General features: G+C 45.1%; 1 non-coding gene across 1 annotated transcript; it reads left to right on the plus strand.

Moving 5' to 3' along the window:
- The first annotated feature begins 309 nt into the window (after positions 1-309).
- Positions 310-394, plus strand: TRNAQ-UUG. Its single transcript has one exon. It is a non-coding gene; the product is annotated as a tRNA-Gln (tRNA).
- The last annotated feature ends 15,973 nt before the right edge of the window (positions 395-16,367 follow it).

Below are 16,367 nucleotides of genomic sequence, written 5' to 3' on the forward strand. Positions count from 1 at the left end.
AGACAGAGACAGAGACAAAAAAAAAAAAATGAAGCAGGAGGAGGAGGAAGAGGCACAAGTTAACGAACAGAAACATTTTCCTTAAGAAAAGGAATAAAAGATGGGCGCCTGGGTGGCGCAGTCAGTTGAGCATCTAACTTCAGCTCAGGTCATGATCTCACAGTTCATGAATTGGAGCCCTTCATTGGGTTCCCTGCTATCAGCACAGAGCCCACTTCGGATCCTTTATCCTTCTCTCTCTGCACCTCCCCCAGTTGTGCTCCCTCTCTCTCAAAAATAAATAAAACTTAAAAAAAAAGAAAGTGGGGCGCCTGGGTGGCTCAGTCGGTTGAGCGTCTGACTTTGGCTCAGGTCATGATCTCAGGGTTCGTGGGTTCGAGCCCCACGTTGGGCTCTGTGCTGACAGCTCAGAGCCTGGAGCCTGTTTCGGATTCTGTGTCTCCCTCTCTCTCTGACCCTTCCCTGCTCACGCTATCTCTCAGAAATAAATAAAACATTAAAAAAGAAAGAGAGAGAGAGAGAGAGAGAGAGAAAGAAAGAAAGAAAGAAAGAAAGAAAGAAAGAAAGAAAGAAAGAAAGAAAGAAAATGCCTGGGGGCACCTGGGTGGCTCAGTCTGTTGAGCTTTTGCTCAGGTCATGATCTCATGGGTCGTGAGTTCGAGCCCCACATCAGGATCCACTTTGGATCCTCTGTCCCCCTCTCTCTCTGCACCTCCCCCACTCATGCTCTCTCTCTGTCTCTGTTTCTCTCTCTCTCAAAAATAAATATTAAAAATTTTTAAACAAAAGAAAAATAGAAGAAAATTTCAAAACGTTAAAATCAATATTCTCAGATAAATAATAAAAGATATTGCACTCATACACAAAGAACGTCTTGAAAATAAAGAAAACCCAGGTTGAACAAGCTTTCTTGGAAACTGGTAGCTAATAATAAGGCCTTATGGGGGCTCCTGTCTGGTTGACTAGGTAGAGCATGTGACTCTTGATCTTGGGGTTGGGTTGTAAGTTCAATCCTCAGGTTGGGTACGGAGATTACTTAAAAATAAAATTAGAAATATATACAAGCCTTTAAATAATAGAAGAATTGGAAAAGAAAGCCCAAGAAATATTCCAGAAAGTAGAATAAAATAAGGAAAGCATGGACAAAAAGAGTGGAAAGATTAAAAAAAATAAAGATCGGATCAAGGACGTCTAATATTTGACTATGACATATCAGCAATATTGTACTAAAAAGTATCTCTTCAACTAAACAAAATTCTAGAGAGTATATTGAAAGTATTGTAAAAGAAATAATTTATCATTTGAGAAATGAAATGCAAGAATCTCCAGATAGAGCCTACTCAGAGATGAACACAATAAATGAAAAAGGAGCTCTTTGTTGCAAAATAGCAGAATACAAGATATATAGAAAAGCCTAAAAGCTTATAAATGAAGACAAAATTTCCACACAAAGAAATTATAATTAAAATTCCATTGGTCTTCAGAAAAGCAACACTGGGTATCAGAAGACAATGAATCAAGGACCATACTTTTTTTTTTTTTCAAGATGTTACTTCTAACTAATCTCTGTACCCAACGTGGGTTTCACACTTACCTCAAGATCAAGAGTCACATGCCCTACCGAGTGAGTTAGCCAGGCACTTCAAGGACCATAACATTCTTAAGGAAACTATTTTCAACATATAGAATATTCTAGTCAAATTTATCCTTCCACGCGAGAATAAACGCAGCTTCGGACATTCTATACTCAGTCAATTTACCTGCCATATATTTATCTTTTTATTTTAGAGAGAGAGCGTGAGTGGAGAGGGGCAGAGAGAGATACACAAGACTCAATCCCACGACCCTGGGATCATGACCTGAGCCAAAACCAAGAGTTGGTCACCCAATCGACTGTGCCTCTGCCTTGTACCCTTTCTTAAGGAACCATATGAGGGTGTGGTTCAATCAAACAAAATAAAGGGGGGGAATGTGTGTGGGAGAAAGATCCACACAAGACAGTGACAGAGTCCCAGATGGATGCCTACACGCCAGGTCTGGAAAACGAAGTAGCTGATTCCAGGAGGATGACACAAGCACCATTCAAGAGCTCCCCTTCGGGGGGCGCCTGGGTGGCTTAGTCAGTTGAGCGTCCGACTTTCGCTTAGGTCATGATCTCGCGGTTCGTGGGGTCATGATCTCGCGGTTCGTGGGTTCGAGCCCCGCGTCCGGCTCTGTGCTGACTGCCGGCTCAGAGCCTGGAGCCTGTTTCAGAGTCTGTGTCTCCCTCTCTCTCTGACCCTCCCCTGTTCACACTGTCTCTCTCTCTCTCTCCTAGAAGTAAATTAAAAAAAAATATTAAAAAAAAAAAGAGAGAGCTCCCCTTCATCCTCATTTTCATTTTCCCCAGGTTCCAGTGACCCCAGGTCTACCACAGACCTGAAGCAGATGATTTTTTTCACCTGTGGTCAGAAGGTCAATAGCAGCCTAATGCTTACATCACAACCTGTATCAGTCACTTCACCTCATCACATAGGTATTATATTATCTCATATCATCACAAGAAGGATGAAGACTGCAAAATACTTTGAGACCACAATCACACAACTTCTATTATGGCATATTATTATAGTTCTATTTTTTTTTAACTCTATGTATTTATTTTGAAAGAGAGAGAGATCGGCAGAAAGAGGAGAGAGAATCCCAAGCAGGCTCCACGTTGTTAGTGCAGAGCCCGACTCAGGGCTTGATCAAGAACTGTGAGATGCTATCCACAGTCTCAGGCATCCACTGAGGGGTCTTGGAACATATCCTCCCCACAGATAATGGGGGATTACTGAATAGGAGATCAGAAAATGGACTCAACTACTTGATGGATTTGGGTGTATGAGAAAAAAATACTGAATATACCCTAGGTCAAATTGATAAACCATGAAGTTGAAAATTAAGCATAATCGGGGTGCCTGGGTGGCTCAGTTGGTTAAGCGTCCGACTTTCGCTTAGGTCATGATCTCACGGTTCGTGGGTTCGAGCCCCACGTGGGGCTCTGTGCTGACTGCCAGCTCAGCGCCTGGAGCCTGTTTCAGTCTGTGACTCCCTCTCTCTCTGACCCTCCGCTGCTCACGCTATCTCTCTCTCTCTCCAAAAATAAATAAAACATTTTAAAAAATATTAAAAAAAGAAAGAAAATTAAGCATGATGCATCTTGGGGTGCCTGGGTAGCTTAGTCGGTTGAACGTCCAACTCTTGATTTCAGCTCGGATCATGATTCCAGAGTCATAGGATCGAGTCCCATGTCAGGCTCTGCCCTGAGCATGAAGCCAGCTTAAGATTCTCTCTCACAGGACGCCTGGGTGGCTCAGTCAGTTAAGCATCTGACTTCAGCTCATGTCATCTCACAGTTCGTGGGTTCAAGCCCCACGTCGGGCTCTGTGCTGACAGCTAGCTCAGAGCCTGGAGACTGCTTCAGATTCTGTGTCTCCCTCTTTCTCTCTGACCCTCCCCTGCTCACGCTGTCTCTATCTCTCTCTCTCAAAAATAAATAAAACATTAAAAATGTAAAAAAAAAAAAAAAAAAGATTGTCTCTCAGGGCACCTGTGGTTGGCTCAGTCAGTTGTGTGTCCCACTTCAGCTCAGGTCATGATCTCACGGCTAGTGAGTTTGAGCCCCATGTCTAGCTCTGGGCTGACAGTTCAGAGCCTGGAGCCTGCTTTTAGTTCTGTGTCTCCCGTTCTCTCTGTCCCTCTCTAGCTTGCACTCTGTCTCTTTCAAAATTGCATAAATGTTAAAAAAAAATTTTAGTTAAAAAAAAGATTCTCTCTCTCTCTCTCTCCCTCTACTCCTCTCCTCTCCCCAACTCACATTCTCTCTCTAAAATAAAAAAAGAAATATCATCTTAAGCATATGAGAGAAAAAAAGAAAATTGTTAACACCTCAAATTATGAAGTTTATGTTAAATGAATCATTCAGATATGGGCTAATTCTACAGTGAATGATATTTATATAAGTCTGAATAAAATTAATTGATACAGACTTAATAAAATTATTGTAGCTGTATTTGTAAATTATAGAAAATGCAATTGAGGAAGGATACAGGTATTAGTCTGAAATCATCATCCTCCAATCTGAGAGGTCACTAGTTCAGTATTGAACATATGAACATGGAAATATGGAACATGTTTCAGAAGAGCCAGTTTCAGGTTCTGGTAAGTGGGTGTGTTGAGATGCAATACTGCTCTTCCTATTATGAAAATGAAGTTGTTTTTAAAAAATCAAAGAAGGGGCGCCTGGGTGGCTTAGTCGGTTAAGCGTCCGACTTTCGCTTAGGTCATGATCTCGCGGTTGTGGTTTCGAGCCCCGCGTCGGGCTCTGTGCTGACTGCCAGCTCAGAGCCTGGAGCCTCTTTCGGTCTGTGACTCCCTCTCTCTCTGACCCTCCCCTGCTCACGCTGTCTCTCTCTCTCCTAAAAATAAATAAATAAATAAATAAATAAATAAATAAATAAATAAATAAAACATAAAAAATCAAAGAAAATATTGGGGTGCCTGGGTGGCTCAGTTGGTGGAGCATGCGACTCTTGACCTAGGGATCATGAGTTCAAGCCCCACATTGGATGTAAAGATTACTAAAAACTAAATATAAGGAAATACACTTCTAAACTGGGCTTTCCAAATACAATAATAAAAGGAAAATATTGATAAATATCACAACATCAATATTTAAAATTTTTGGACAATAGAACTCATACGTATGCTTTAAAAATACAGGCCATGGACTGGGAGAACATATTTGCAACAAATAAGAGAGACGGTTAGTGTCTAAAACACAACAAAAATGTTCTAAGCCTCAAGAAAAAAAAAACTACTATAAAATGAAAAAGGATAGAGAATTCACACAAGAGAAAAGCAGAATGGACTTTAAAATAGAGCAAAGAGGGGCACCTGGCTGGCTCAATTCCTAGAGCATGAGACTCTTGATCTCAGGGTCATGAGTTTGAGTCCCACGCTGGGTATAGAGATAACTTAAAAATAAAAATTTTAATTTAAACTTAAATAAATAAATAAAATAGAGCAAAGAGTCTCAATTTCACTAGGTAATAAAGAAATGGAAAATGGATCAAATATTAAGCACTATCTTATATCCACTATTAAAAATAAAACAGTCAGGGTGCACCGAGGTGGTTCAGTCAGTTAAGCATCCGACTTTGGCTCAGGTCATGATTTCACAGTTCATGAGTTCAAGTCCCATGTCAGGCTCTGTGCTGACAACTCAGAACCTGGGGCCTGCTTCAGATTCTGTGTGTGTCTCTCTCTACCCCTTCCCAGCCTGTACTCTGTCTCTTTCTCTCTCTCTCAAAAATAAATAAACATTAAAAATTTTTTTTAATGTTCTTTTATTTTTTTATAGTTTAATTATTTTTGAGACAGAGAGAGATAGAGCATGATTGGGGGAGGGCAGAGAGAGAGGGAGACACAGAAGCAGGCTGCAGGCTCCAGGCTCTGAGCTAGCTGTCAGCCCAGAGCCCGACGCGGGGCTCAAACCCTTGAACCGTGAGATCATGACCTGAGCCAAAGTCAGACACTTTTTTTTTAAAAAAAGGACATGGAAAAACAAAAACATAGTAATGGTGGAGTCCAGTTACAAAGTGTGTTCCATTGCTCCCTGTTGGTATAAGCCAGTGGTTCCCAAAACTGACCACTTGGTGTTGGCAAACCACTACCCCAGCCTCACCCTCTTGCCTTGGCCTGTCCACAACCCAGCTGCTCAATCTCTAGCACCACAAGCACTTGTTGCCCTTGCCCCAGCTTACCTGCCATATTATCCTTTTGAAATGCAAGGACTCCTTCTGTCGTGTGTTTTCCGAGCTCCTGAATTAGCTCTATGTATCTGCTGGGCTTAGAGGACTCCCATTTATACAAAATTTTGAGTAGTAAAGTCCCTGCCCCGCCCCACCCTAATGTCACACCCTCTGGTAATCCAGTCACCACGTGCTACTTGAGAACCTATTCTGTGCCCCATGCTGTGCAGGGCCCTGGGATAAAGCATGATTCCACACTTCATCTCTGTCCTCAAATGGTGGAAGAAAACAAATGGTAGTCAAAATGGATAAAATGTTCAAAAATTTCACTCTGGGCAAAAGAGAAAACACACAGGGTACAGAGAGAAACAGTGAACTGGGAAGGCAATCGAATCCAGAAGGTGAAGGATAGGCTCCGTGCATGGGCAGCTGTCTGGTGAGACCCCGCAGGGTGGGCATGACGTTCCAGGGGTGGGGCAGGAAGAGGGTGGGAGGTGCATGGGGAAGCCCTTCAAACAAAGCAGCCGCAGGTGAGGGTCAAGACGTTGGCAGAGCCTAAATCATAGACAATCCTGTAACTTCTGTTAAGGAGTTTGGATTTGGGACTGTTGAAAGCCCAGGGGGAATTCTGAGCAAGGGAACTTAATTGATACTCTGCATTAAAAAAAAAAAAAAAAAAAAACAACTCATGCCTCCCGGGGCGCCCAGGTGGCTCAGTTGGTAGAATCTAACTCTTGATTTTGGCTCAGGTCATGATCTCATGGTTCATGGGTTTGAGCACCGCATCCATCGGTGCAGTTGATGCTGTTAGCGCAGAGCCTGCTTGGGCTTCTCTCTCCCCTCCCCTCTCTCTGCTCCTCCCTGTGCTCCCCCTGTCTCTATCTAAAAATAAACTTTTAAAATATCATGCCTCCTTCTTACCACTTACCTTCCCTTTCCCTGTTTCTCTGTTCTGCATTTTCTCCACCTCTCAGGTGACCTATTTGCTCATTAGTTTATTCTTCCCCATGGTGTTCTTCTCCAAGACAGGCCTTATTCATAGAGGGTCTAACTTGATGGGAGAGTTGGCTCTAGTTTCTGGTGATCCACCTTGGATGCCCCACACCCATTGTGGACCCAACATCTCTGAAGTGGAGCTGGGACTCTGGCCTTGGCCCGTCTCACCTGCCCCCCACTCCACCTTCATCCCTCATCCCCACACACTCATCAGCTTGGCTTGGAGATGTCTTGAAAGAGCCCAAGAACACTGGCTCTGGAAACATTGTCGGTGGCCCAAGGCCAAAATGATTGAAGCGCCAAACTGTGTCTCATACAAAAAAAATTCAGGGAACCTTTTTGAAGTGATCAATGGTAGAAACACCTTTTCAAAAATCTATTCAAAATGGTAAAAGCATGGGGCGCCTGGGTGGCTTGGTCGGTTAAGCGTCCGACTTCAGCTCAGGTCATGATCTCATGGTTTGTGAGTTGAAGCCCCGCGTCGGGCTCTGTGCTGACAGCTCAGAGTCTGGAGCCTGCTTCGGGTTCCATGTCTCCCTCTCTCTCCCCCTTCCTCTCTCTCTCTCTCTCTCTCTCAAAAATAAAGAAACATTATAAATGAATGAATAGATAGATAGATAAATAGATAAATAAATAAATAAATAAATAAATAAATAAATAAATAACAGGGGTGCCTGAGTGGCTCAGTTGGTTAAGCGTCCAACTCTTGATTTTGGCTCAGGTCATGGTCTCATGGTTCATGAGCTGAAGCCCCATATCGGGCTCCATGCTGACTGTGCAGAGCCTACTTGGGATCCTCTCTCTCCCTCTCTCTCTCTCTGACCTTCCTGTGCTCTCTCTCTCTCAAAATAAGTAAAATAAATTTTCAAAAAACTAAAACTAAAATTAAGTCCTGCCCCATCTTCATTTGTTTACCTAACAGTTATTCAAGTGGGTACTCCGCCATGTCTTGCTCTGGTGAACAGAAAAATCAGGATTTAGAGAACCAGAGTTCGTATCTGCCCTTGAAAGCGCTGACACCCTAGGGAGGGAAGCAGAAAATAAATGAGCAAACAAACCAATAAATAATTTCTGGCTGTGATATTGTTGCGGAATCTGGTGTGGATCACCCGGTGGAAGAACCAGGCGGAAGAACCAAGCGGTATTTGGAGATCTTGGAAGGGAGGAGGTTTATTTTACGCTGGTGGGCTCAGAGGAGATCATTCTCCAGAGGTCTGAGCCCAGAGCCATAGCAGAGGAAACAATTAACAGCCTGATACTTCCGCATTCTTCATTAATCAGGGACAGCTGTTTCCTATTAGTCCTGTTGGCCATCTTACAACAGATTTTCCCAATTATTTCCCCCTTTGATGCCCCTTTAATCAGATCTAGTCTGTATTAGAGGGCATCATCTTTAGATTCTTCCACTGAAGGTACCCTGCTCTTAGTGGCTCCAAATGGGGCCCAGATTAGAGGCAATCAATACCAACAGAACATCCTATTCATAAGAGGAAGGTGAGTGTGAACAGCAACCTCTTGCTGTTTTCCCAGCTTTCTGGGGTAACCTCTGCCAACCCGATGGCAAAGAGTAAGGACAGTCTATCTTATCCGAATGGCAATTCCTCAAGCTCCTGCCATGCGTAGACCAGCCAGCTTCTGGGGTGTGGCTGGAGCAGACTTGAAGATCCTAAGAATCTAGGACTCTCTGAAAGGTCGCTTTGAGTGGGTTCGTTGGACTTTGGTCAGTCTTCCAAGTTTGGGGCTCCTCAAGCTTGGCCCTCTTGACTCTGGAGTGGTGAACCCAGGGAATGATATTGGGGACCTTGAGGGCCATAGGGGTGGTCAGAATAACGGTATGAGGCCCAGTCCACTGTGGTTTGAGAGGGCCTTTCTTCCAATCTTTGACCCAGATGGAGTCTTCTGGTGAGAAGGGGTGTACAGGGGATCCTACAGAGATTGGGGCCCTCTCTATGATATATCGTTGTAACTTATTTAGGGTGGCCCCTAACGCTTGAAGTTGCTCTCTTATTCCCCTACCCCTATTTGGTGTAGGTTCCCTGGGAGCCTCCCTAGACGTGGACGGAGCCTCCCATATATTAGTTCAAAGGGGGAGAAACCTTGAGTTCCTGATGTGCAATGGACACACAGGAAGGCCAGGGGCAATAGGTCTGGCCATGAGAGGTCTCTTTCCTGACAGAACTTGGCTAAGGTTCCCTTGAGGGTGTGATTCATTCCCTCTCCTTTCCCTGAGCTTTGAGGCCGGTAAGTAGTGTGAAGCTTCCAAGTGATGTTGAGGGAGTTGGTTACAGTTTGTATAAGGTCCGCCATGAATGCAGGTCCATTATTACTGTGGATGGTGGCCTGCAGGCCACCATCTCTTTTGGGAGGAGTTCAGCTACCTCCCAGCTCCATTCTGTCCTGGCAGGGAAAGCTTCAACCCATCCAGAGGACGTACAGACTATTACCAGGAGGATCTACATCCTTGACTTGGCTGGACATCTGTAAAATCTATTTCTAGATCTTCAGAGGGGGTAGCTCCTACCCTTTACACACCTAGCAGGGGTCACAGCACGGATCGGGCATTCCTGGTGCAAGTCACACACCGTTCGCTTATTTCTTGACATAATGCTGGCAGCTGGCTGATGTAGTATTGCTTTGGGGGAAGGGCGTCTAGTTTCCTAGATGGGTGAGTTGATGGTATTCACCAACTAGATGCCCTCCAAGGGCCGCTGGGACAAAGATGCGTCCATCTGGCAGTTTCCATCATCCTTCCTTGGTCTGGGTGGCCCCCTCGATTTCAGTCCATTTAATAAAAGTCATAGTTTGGACCCCTACTTTCATTTTGACCATGGGCTCATGGGGGGCCAAGAAGAAGTGAGCCTAGTCCCCCTCAATCTGAATTTATTCCTGCTAGCCCTATGAGGTCTTTTCCGCAGGGTCCTTTTATGTATCGGCTGGGTTTCTAGGACTTTCCCTGGTTGGGACATTTATCTTTCCGATGTCCTTTCACCATGCAGTAGGCACATTGACCCCTTGCTAAGGGGGTCCTGAGTTTCCCTCCTTTTGGTGGTGGGAACTTCTCCATCCTTTTGTAGTGCTTTTCCTTTAAAGCAGTGGCAAGGAGGCTGACCTTTTTACTCAACTTTTTCTTGGCTTCCCTCTGGGCAGTGTCCTCCCTGTTCACGTAGACCTTGTTAGCAACCTCAGTCAACTGTCATGTTCATTCCACCAAAACCCTCAAGTTTTGAAGCTTCCTTCTGATATCTGGGGCGGCTTGGGCCATGAAAGAGATGTTTACCATCTGTTGGCTTTTTTGTGCCCTGGGATCAAAGGGGTGTAGATGCGGTAAGCCTCGCATAGCCTCTCATAATAATAATCCCCAGGGGATTCCCCTTGCTGCGGGGTGATTGAGGATATCTTGGTCATTTCATGGGATTCTTAGCCCCTGCTTGGATCGCCCAGAGAAAAGCCTCTTGTTACCGGCGGATGTGGACGTGTCCTTCTGTAGAGAAGTCCCACCTAGGACATTCTTCAGGTGCGGCAGCTCTAGCCCAGATGTCAGGATTGACATGCCTGGCTGGTGCATGTTCCTCAAGGTATTGCCGAGCTCCTCTCCCAACTCTCCACCTCTCTTCAGTGTTAATGTGTGGAGCAACTGTTGGCAGTCTTCCCAAGTTGGTCGGTGGGTCTGGAAGAGGGGCTCCATCAGGTCTATCATTGCCTGCGTTTTTCCAGAATATCATGGTGTGTTAGGTTTCCAGTTCAGGAAATCAGTAGTGAAGAAGGGCTGGTAATACATCATCGATCAGCCAGGCTGGAGGGTTCCATTTTCCTCACATCTCTCAGGTTTCCCTCGTTCCGGGGTGCCGGCAGCACACCAGTCTCTTGTACCAGCATCTGGAAGGCACCTGCACCCGGCCAAGGATGCAATCAGGCTGCCAGTCTGGGGGAGAGAGGATCTGTCAAGTCCGGAGGTGGTGGGAAGGCCGAAGGTGGTGGAGTGTTGGGAGCCAGGGGGGTCAGGTGCCGACGGTGGAGCATATGGTGGAGGTAAAATTGGTTTTTCCTCCGGATCACTGGCGGGAATTTGCGGAGGTTGGGACCTCTGTGCCCTAGCCTGTACCTGTTCATTGCAAGTAAATCACACCCAAGGGGGGAAGCTTTAGGCAATCTCTAACCAAGAGTTGATATACAGGAACTGATCAGGGTAACCTGGGTCTCTGGTAACAACATGCCAGATGCGGCAGACCATTGGGAGATCCAAGGTTCCCTCTGAGGGCCATCCTACCCCAAAAGTGGGCCATTCCAACTCCAACCCCCTTAATTTGCTCCTGAAAACCCCCTCATTGTCTCCTGAAAACCATTTCTTTGCATAGTTCCAACCCCATGATGTTCCTGTGAGGCAGTGTCTCAAAGACAAAGGGGTAGGGGTGCCCCCTCTAATGAGGAGACCAGTCAGATGCCTGTCTGGCCATGTGCTGAAGGAACTTAGGTGACACTTAGCCATAGCAGTCTCAGCTTTGTGACCTATGATCGGAAACTATTCCAAGGCCGCCATAGACTGTATGCCATTCACCATGGAATCGCAGACAAGCCCACTCAGACTCCGTAGGCTTTTGGGGACCTTAAGAGTGCGCACCTGTGGAGCCAAAGAATTGAGCCCGGCAGGCAAGCCAGACCAAGTCGCACACAAGTAAGGGAGGGGCAGAGAGAGGGAGAAAGAATCTCAAGCAGGCTCTGCACCGTCAGTGTGGAGCCCAATACAGGGCTGGAACTCACAGACTGTGAGATCATGACCTGAGCTAAAGTCAGGTGCCCAACCTACTGAGCCACCCAGGTGCCCCTAATTTATTTTTTTTAAGTGTATTTATCTAAGTAATCTCTACACCCAATATGGGTCTTGAACTCACAACTCCAAGATTAAGAGTTGCATGTTCTTCCAACCGAGCCAGCCAGGCGCCCCTAGATATAATTTAATTTTAATGGTTTCTGAAATTGTGTTCTTTCCATAATTTGGAAAGAATTTGGTTTAATAGAGGTCATTTATAATCCTGTAAAATCACAGATGAGTCACACTATGGGAGAGGAGATAGAGCTTCACCAGTCATATTTACTATTTCCCAAGCATGTAGAAAAAATACATGGGCAGGGGGGTACTCCTGGCTGGCTCAGGCAATAGAGCCTGCAACTCTTGACCTTGGGGTTGTGAGTTTGAGCCCCACTGGATATAGGGATTACTTGAAAGATAAAATCTTGAAAGAAAGGAAAGGAAAGGGAAGGAAGGAAGGAAGGAAGGAAGGAAGGAAGGAAGGAAGGAAGGAAAGACACATGAGGATATTGATCTATATCTTTCCTTTTTTGTGATATCTTTACCTGGCTTTGGTAGCAGGGTAATGGCCTGAAAAAATGTTTTGTAGAATTCAGCAACAAAGTCATCTGTTCCAGGGTTTTTCCTTGTTGGGAGATGACTGATTCAATCTCTTTACTTTTATGGGCTTATTCATATTTTATATTTCTTCTTGAGCCTGTTTTGATAGTTTCCACATTTTTAAGAATTACACATTTCACCTGGGTTATCTAATATAAGGATATAATTGTTTATAATATTCTAGTATAACCTTATTTACTTTGTTAAAGCTGGTAGTAATGTCACCATTTTTATTTCTAATCTTAGAAATTTGAGTTTTTTATTCAAAGTCAATCCAGCTAATGGTCAATTTTGTCGATTATTTCCCCCCTTTTTTTAATGTTTATTTATTTTTGAGAGAGAGAGAGAGCGCACATGCAGGGGGAGGAGAAGAGAGAAAGGGGGACAGAAGATCCTAAATGGGTTCTGTGCTGACAGCAGGGATCCCCATATGGGGCTGGAACTCACAAACTATGAGATCATAACCTGAGCTAAGAAGTAAGACGCTCAACTGCTCAACCAACTGAGCCACCCAGGTGCCCCTGTCAGTCTTATTAAAGAATGAATTTTTTGTTTCATCGACTCTATTCTTTTGTTGTTGTTTTTATTTCATTTATCTCTGCTCTAATCTTATTTCCTTCCTTCTGCTAGCTTTGGGTTTAGCGTGCTCTTCTTTTTCTATTTCCTCTTAGCATAAAGCGAGGTTATTGATTTGAGTCAATAAACACAGATAAGAATGCTTAGGGGGCAAGCGGGTGGCCCGCTTGGTTGAGCGTCCAACTTTGGCTCAGGTCATGACCTTGAGAGTTCGTGAATTTGAACCTGGCATCAAGCTCTCTGATGTCAGGGCAGAGTCACTTCTGATCCTCTGTCCCCCTCTCCCTCTGCTCCTCCACCACTCGTGCTCTCTCTCAAAACTAAACATTAAAAAAAATAAAAAGAATGCTTAGTAATGTGATACCATTTCATAGGTTTCCACTACTCCTTTCACCACTAGCAATGGGTCTTTTCAGTGGCCAGCCCAATAAAGTTTCCCCTAATAAGGGTCCAGCTGCCTTTTAGAATTTTTCTGGTGTCCGCTTGGTTTCTGCCTTTCCTCAAAACTGTGCAGTGTTTCTTCGTACCCTCTGCCTAGGAAAGAAAAGAAATTATTTATTCATCTTCTCTCATCCCCCTAAAAAGCCACCGTCTTGGGGTGCTTGGGCAGTTCAGTCTGTTAAGTGTCCAACTTCAGCTCAGGTCATCATCTCACAGTTTGTGGGTTCGAGCCCCGCATAGGGCTCTGTGCTGACAGCTCGGAGCCTGCTTGGGATTCTCTCTCTCCCTCTCCACCCCCCCTCCCCCACATATGCACTCTCTCTATCTCTCTCTCTCAAAAATAAATAAACTTTTTTTTTAATTTTTTAACATTTATTTATTTTTGAGAGACAGAGACAGAGCTTGAACAGGGGAGGAGCAGAGAGAGAGAGAGGGAGACACAGAATCCAAAGGGGGCTCCGGCTCTGAGCTGTCAGCACAGAGCCCAACACGGGGCTCAAACTCACGAGCTGTGAGATCATGACCTGAGCCCAAGTCGGCCGTTTAACCAACTGAGCCACCCAGGCGTCCCAATAAACTTAAAAAAAAAAAAAAAAAAAAAAAGCCATCCTCTTAGCATTAATTTCCCTGCAGTGTGGGATTGCAAGTGCATGGGTGCTGCAAGGGCTTCACAGGGACGTTGGGCCAAGTGTCAGAGATGCCCAGTGGCAGGCAGAGAAAGGTCCTGAGGAAAGGGCTGTGAGCACGCGCCCGCATGAAGCCCGCAGGAAATCTGTGCGGCCCTGGTCGCCTCAGTAACACAGGACAGGCTGCCGTGAAGGTGAGCGTGAGGGTTATAAGGGATGCAGAAAAAGCCTGATAAACCGGTTCCCTTTCAGTCCCTAGTCACACCAAGCACATTCCTGTGCTTGGAGCCTTTTACATGACAATTGTCCTGGAAACCACAAAATGACCTTAGCAAGGCAGAGAGAATGTTCTAGATTAAAAGAGCAGCCCCTGGGGCTTGATTGGATTCTGGACTTCATAAAACTGCTATCAGGGGGCGCCTGGGAGGCTCAGTCCATTAAGCATCTGACTACAGGTTTTAGCTCAGGTCATGATCACATGTTTCGTGGAATCCAGCCCCCCGAATAGCTCCATGTGCTTGAAGTATGGAGCCTGCCTGGGATTCCCTCTCTCTCCCTCGATGTCTGCCCCTCCCCTGCTCATGTTCAAGCTCTCTCTTTCTCTCTCTCTCTCTAAATAAACTTTTTTTTAAAAAACTGCTATAAAGGACATGTTTTTGGACAATTGGGGAGATTTAAATGCAGACTGTATTAGTGGCTAATTCTTTAGCAGTCTCAGAGCAGAAAGGTCTCGTGGAAGATACAATGGGAGCTTAGAGCCTGCCAAGGGGAGGGGATTCTGGTTAACACCTTCAGCTAAAGTCGGAGCCCAGAGAGGGATACACCCTAGGGGAAGAGGTATACCAATCAGCTCTCAAAGCAACCAAAGACAAATCTGATCAGCTCAGACACTATTTGGATTAAAAGACTTATTATCCTATTACCCACAAGATAACACGGGTTCAAGCTTGAACTATACCTGTAGCTCTGTGACCAGAGTTAACACCCACTGGGTATTTACTTCGTGCCAGACACGGTTCTAACATGCTTTCATATATTATTCCCTTTAATCTTCACAGAAATCCTGTGATGCAGGTCAGGCATTATCTCTGTTTTACAGATGAAGGCCGTAAGGGACAGACGTCTTGCAGAACTGATTTCCTACCCCCGAGCTAACAAGTGGCCTAACCAGGCTCTGAATCGAACCAGTCTGGGTCCAAATTTTCCCATCTTAATTGCAATGGTATTACTTGTCATCAGCCTCTCATCTGACCTTGAGGCTTGTGCCTCTTGACTTCTGATCTCATCTTGACCATCTCAAACAATCACTAAATTTCCAAAGTCAAAGTCCTGGTTTGGTTTTGTTCTCCCAGACTAACACCCCCCAATGTTTCCTACCTAAGTGACATCCATGGCAAACGAACCACTTGCACGGGGAACCTGTGCCCTTCCTTCCAAGCAGGTCAGGTTTCCCATCTCTGTCAGACCCTAAACCCAGTTCTCAACATCTCCCAGTTGCACAGTGGTGACAGCGGGGACTCAGCTCCCTGCCCCCCACCCTGCACCCCCTTCTCCAGGATGCAGAGAGAGGTCTTCTTTCAGATGCGCATCGAAGCATGCCACGCCCTCTCACCACATGCCAGTGGTTTCTCCAGTGGTTTCTTGTGCTCTCTGAGGAAGATCAAACCCTTGACCTTAAAGTTTGGCTTCACATGAGACCCCAGCATACATGTCCACCCTTGCTTGCCCCTCTCACACTTTCTGCTGCTACCACACTTGTCTTTCTTGGGTCTGTCATGCTGACTATGCCTTTGCACGAACCTTCTCTACCTGATCACTCTTCTCTCCTCTTTCGTCCTAGTTAGCTTGTACTCCAGTCTCAGATCCTAGGTCTTCCTCTTCAGGAGAATCTTTCCTGACCCCCAGGACCAGATCAATGAACACTAGGATAGGCCCTCAAAGCCTTGTACCTTGTGTCTTTTATAATTATCATCACATTTGGATTATTCTTTTCTTTTTTTTTAATTTTAATGTTTATTTATTTTTGAGAGAGAGAGAGACAGAGTACGAGCGGGAGAGGGGCAGAGAGAGAGGGAGTCTCAGAATCCCAAGCAGGCTCCTGAGCTGCCAGCCCAGAGCCTGATGCGGGGCTTGAACTCATGGACCATGAGATCATGACCTGAGCCAAAGTCAGACGCTTAACCGACTGAGCCACCCAGGCGCCCCATATTTGGATTTTTCTTCCCCAGTTGGATTGTTAACCAACTATTTCCATCTCCTCGTCCTGTTTCCACACACACTTTTTAATGAAAAATTTCACCCATGCGCAAAAGAAGAGAATAATAGAAAGAACCCTATGGACCTATTGCCTCCTTTAAGTTAATTTTATAAATATCATAACTTTCTTGTTTCATTTATCCTCCTACCTATTTTTCTGGAGGATTAAAATTTTTTTTTATTTTTTTTTAAATTTATTTCTAGGAGAGAGAGAGAGAGAGAGACAGCGTGAGCAGGGGAGGGTCAGAGAGAGAGGGAGACATAGACTCTGAAACAGGCTCCAGGCTC

This window comes from Hyaena hyaena, unplaced genomic scaffold (assembly GCF_003009895.1).
Source record: "Hyaena hyaena isolate Hyena2069 unplaced genomic scaffold, ASM300989v1 scaffold_9, whole genome shotgun sequence".
Taxonomy (NCBI): Eukaryota; Metazoa; Chordata; class Mammalia; order Carnivora; family Hyaenidae; genus Hyaena; species Hyaena hyaena.